Genomic DNA, 4,928 nt, shown 5'->3' on the forward strand with positions numbered 1-4,928 from the left:
TCGGTATGCGAAGCGCCGTGCTGAAATGAAAGGTGAAATGATGATGTGGAAAAGATTAATAAAAATAAAATTTGAAACGACGATGTTGATGGCGCTTCTGTGCGTGAGGAAATGCTCTGCACGCACGAAACGCCGGCTCAAGCTGAAATAATGTGCATAATCCAATCATCGCGCACAAATGGCCCGACGGCGTCGGGCGTTGCTTGTGTTGTTGCTTTGGATGAAACGACGAGCAGATGTGAGATTAAAAATAATTTGAACCGGGGTGTGGGTAGTCGGATGAATTCTTGACATTTAACAAGAGTTTCCACTTTTGTCCCAATCGAGTGCAAGTCTCCCATATTGTCTAGTGGTTAGGATATCCGGCTCTCACCCGGAAGGCCCGGGTTCGATTCCCGGTATGGGAATTTTTTTGATGTGCGATTTCGGGTGTTTAATAATTCCGCGAGAACAACGAGTGAGTAGTAGTGAGTGAGAGTGGTTTCAGGTTTTAAAGTTTTATCAATAATTCGAAGAACGCGCATTGCCGCCGTCCCTAATTATTATTAATAATGACGTGAAATTACCAACACCGTTCAATTGACTCTCCGAGATTTTAAAGATTTTTAATTATTTATATAGCGATGCGATTATTGGGTTTTTTAAAGTTTCAAAACAAAACAATGTAGAATACGTCCAAAATAGTAAAACTCGTGCCAAAGCCATCTTCGATGCAGATGAAATTTTTCAAACTCTCTGAGCTGATGGGATTGTAAACAGCCTTGCTCTAATAACACAAAATCGATTGTAAATGGGTTGTTTCGGTCCGTTTGGGACCTTTTTCAAGAACTCTAAAGAGTTTAATATGCTTTGTAAAATGTCGTTAAATAGGTTTTAAAAAAAATTTCCGATAATGTGTGTTCTGTTCTCCGATTTCTTTATTGCATCAAGCGATTGTCATTTGTCTGTCTAGCTGTCAAAATCAAAACTACCCATGGAGAACATAGTTTTTAAAAGAAACCATCTGTCCGTGTACTCACATATAGCCGATTCGATCGTGTTTACGACGAATTTCGCGCCAACTCGAATAAATGTTGGCAGCACCCTCTCAGATTTTAATGAAACTTTCTGTACATGAAGACTTTGTCACAAAAAGCCACTTTGCATACTTTGTTTGTCCAAAAATAAAAAATATGAAACTTTAAACTGAACCGTCTCTATCCAATCATAAATATATATTTTTCGATCATTTTGACGTCACCTTCAATGTGGTAACATATCGTAATCCTAAATCTACAAACTGGGACCTCTTTTTGGAAAACTTGGCGACTAAATTTCATGGATATTTTCCAACAATTAGTCAACTTAGATGACGTCGTGGATACGACAAGCTCATTCATATTTTACAACATTTGGAAAGCCTTCTCGCTCAAGCAATCTAGGTTGGGTGTATTCCTAGATATTGAGAGTGCTTTTGACAATGTGTCCTTCCAGTCTATACTGAAAGTGGCGCGCGGTCATGGGATACCTGCATGTATCTCGGGTTGGATAAAGGCAATGCTTAGTAACCGCATACTTTGCTCGTCTCTGCGACAGGCTGAGATACGGAAGTTAGGTATTTGCGGTTGTCCTCAGGGCGGAGTTCTGTCACCTTTGTTATGGGACTTGGTAGCCGACGGCTTGTTGAAGAAACTCAATGTGCTTGGATTTCAACCTACGAGTTTGCTGACGATTACCAAATACTAATTACTGGATTTTGCATCGGAACAAACTTTGATTTAATGCAACAGGAATTAAAAGCTGTCGAACAGTGGTGTCGACAAGTTAAATTATCAGTTAACCCAAGCAAAACTTCAATGGTTCTGTTCACTAAGAAGCGAATAACAACCGGGTTTCGTCCCTCGCAGTTCTTTGATTCTGAGCTACTGTGTGCAGATCAAATCAAATACGTTGGAGTTATATTGGATTCCAAACTGAATTGGTCTGCTCATATTGAGTTCAGAGTCAAGAAAGCGTGCATGGCCTTCGGGCAGTGCAGACGAACTATTGGAAAGACCTGGGGTCTCAAACCTAAATACATCTATTGGATTTACACGACAATTGTACGTCCAATACTGTCATACGGATGCCTTGTGTGGTGGCAGAGGGGAGAGGTGGTGACAGTCCAGTCAAAGCTAAACCATCTGCAAAGAATGGCGCTCATGGCGTTGACTGGTGCTTTCATCACGACTCCGACTGCTGCTTTTGAAGCACTTCTAAATATCAAACCATTACACATACACCTCAAACAAAAAGCATTATCATGTGCATACAAACTGCAGCTTTGGGCTTTGGAACAGTAACCATGTTAAACTTGCTACCAGTCATACACGATTGTGGTCACAAATGGTTACATGGAGTGAAGATATTCTTGCTCCCAGCGATATTATACTCACATGTAGTTTTCCTTACAGGACATTCCTTGTGAAGATTCCCTCTCGAGAGGAGTGGTTGTCTGGCTATATGAAAAGACAACAACAAACTCAAGTGATCTATTACACTGACGGTTCTCTGATGGAGGGACGTGCTGGTGCTGGTGTCTACTGTCGTGAAATGAGATTGGAACAATCTCACTCACTAGGTAGATACTGTACTGTATTGCAAGCAGAAATCTTTGCGATTATGTGCGGGGTACAATCGGCCCTTCAACTGAGTTTATCATGAATTTCTGCTCCAATAGTCAGGCTGCAATCAATGCCCTTAGCTCAGACAAATCCCGGTCCAAGCTAGTGATCGCGTGCCGAACCCAAATTGAAGAACTAAGCATTATCAACACTATCTACCTTGTCTGGGTGCCCGGACATTGCGGTACTACTGGAAATGAATGGGCTGAAAAATTGGCCAGGGCATGTTCAGCGATTGACTTTGTTGATCCTGAGCCCGCGCTGCCAATTTCGACAAGTTGGATAAGGGAAAAATACGGTCCTGGGCTTCGTCCGAGCACCGCAATTATTGGAGAAATCTACAAACGTGTCGCCAAACAAAGGCGTTTCTAGAACAACCGTGCCCAGTGATTTCGAAAAATCTCCTACATTTTTCGAAGCTCCACTGCGGCATGCTGACCAAGGCTTCAACCGGCCACTGTAAACTCAATTATCACATGGCAACTATTCAGCGTGCTGAGTCTTTTTCATGTGATCTTTGCGAATCCAACTATGGAACCTCATATCATCTGATATACAACTGCTCAGCGGTAGCGCAATTGCGATTTCGAGTTTTCGGCCCTCCTTATATAGACGAAACCATGTTTGGACGACAGAAACTCGGAGACATACTAAAGTTTTTTTTTATCCAATGTGGTAAAAAGCTTTAGGCTTATTCGCAGGCAATTTGAACTACTTGTGAGTTTACCTTACCTGTTGTTTATTTTTGTTTTTGGGATGTTTTTTTCATATTTCCAATTCTACTTCCCCACACCTCCTTATCCTTTCCTTCCGCTCAGGAAATGATGAAAACACACGGCAAGCCACAAATCCTCGACTACATACGGGGAACGTGCCATTTAGGCCAATATATTCTGATACTTTGACATGTGTCACAATATGAGAGGGACAGGGGCTTCAAGAATCAGAAAACAAATTATTTTGCAATGGCGCACTGCGCTCTAGCTCCGAATACGTCAGAAAATTTATGCCCAAATACGCAGAAGTGGAAAATTATTCCCGATGCCAGGAAGAGTTTCGCAATATCACAAAGTTGCCCGTGATCAACAAGATTTGCACTAAGTTGAATTTCTGGCTGAAATGACATGAGACTTTTGGAGTTCCTAGAAGCATTGAAACTTCCTTGTTTTTCCTTCAAGACTTTGTGTCACAGCTTTCTCGAGCTGGTATCTTTGACGGCCTCTCAAGAGGAAAATATAAACCTTTGTAAGAAATCTCACCTGCCTATAGTTTTCGGAGCAGTTAAAGATGCCCACACATGAAGATAATCTAAGTCACGCTCCTCCCAAGTAGTATTTAAAGTTTTTTAGCATGCTACAAGTGCAATCTAAGTTTGAAGAGACTTTTTAAGAGTGGCTTCAAATCACAATTGTTACTTGGGCTAAGTCAAAAGGGGCATAATGATTAGTGGTCGTGAATGGCCTAGCTTTTTTTAGTATTTCTGTAATAGAGCATTTTCAAGGGAATGCTTCACATTAGTCGGATGCTTTTTGTACCCAGGGAGGGCCAAGGGTTACCTGACACGAATTTTGAAAGGACACACCATTTTGTCCCGTCTAATACAATTGCTATCCAAAATCTTTGCTCGCCGGAAAAAGGAGTGTTTGAAACAACCTCGTACTTCAGTAGATCCACGCATGATAAACTCGAACCAGTGACTACTCTGTCGATTTCAACTTTATGAGCGGGCATGTAGACGTGATAGTCCTTCTTTAAAGGTAGAATATCACTATTCTTAGCTTATCTGGGCAAAATATCTGTTACCGCTGAATAAGTCGTAGCTTTGTGTTACGATCATGTGCAAAAAGATGGGCGGACATTAGGACATACCCAAAATGTCGTGATGGCCCTTGGACTGATGATTCGAGTGTAATGATATGCACCGTAATTCACAAACAAGGTCACAGTTCCCAAAAATTGTCTCGTCAATATATTGGTCTTGATATACAGATATAACGCATCGAAAAAAGTTCCTATCACTCGGAAAAAATATCCTATAATGTCATGAAATATTGAGATTTGGAGTGATCTCAAAAATTTCATTCTGTGACATTATTTTTTTCAATTGAGACACCACCTGAGTTTAGAAATGCAGCTGTTAATTTTTTGTATGTCTTAGATATGCACGAAACGTCGAAATCGAAATTAAAAGCTACCTTTCCAAACTCCAACATTTTCCAAGTCCCGTAAAGGCTATCCACAAAAAAAATTCGAGATGACACGAAATCTTGACGTTTTCTGACCACT

The 4,928-nt window shown here is 40.9% G+C and overlaps 1 non-coding gene across 1 annotated transcript; it reads left to right on the top strand.

Moving 5' to 3' along the window:
* The first annotated feature begins 335 nt into the window (after positions 1-335).
* On the top strand, positions 336-407 carry Trnae-cuc (transfer RNA glutamic acid (anticodon CUC)). The gene has a single exon. It is a non-coding gene; the product is annotated as a tRNA-Glu (tRNA).
* Positions 408-4,928: the final 4,521 nt, after the last annotated feature.

Source organism: Topomyia yanbarensis, chromosome 2, assembly GCF_030247195.1.
Source record: "Topomyia yanbarensis strain Yona2022 chromosome 2, ASM3024719v1, whole genome shotgun sequence".
Lineage (NCBI taxonomy): Eukaryota > Metazoa > Arthropoda > Insecta > Diptera > Culicidae > Topomyia > Topomyia yanbarensis.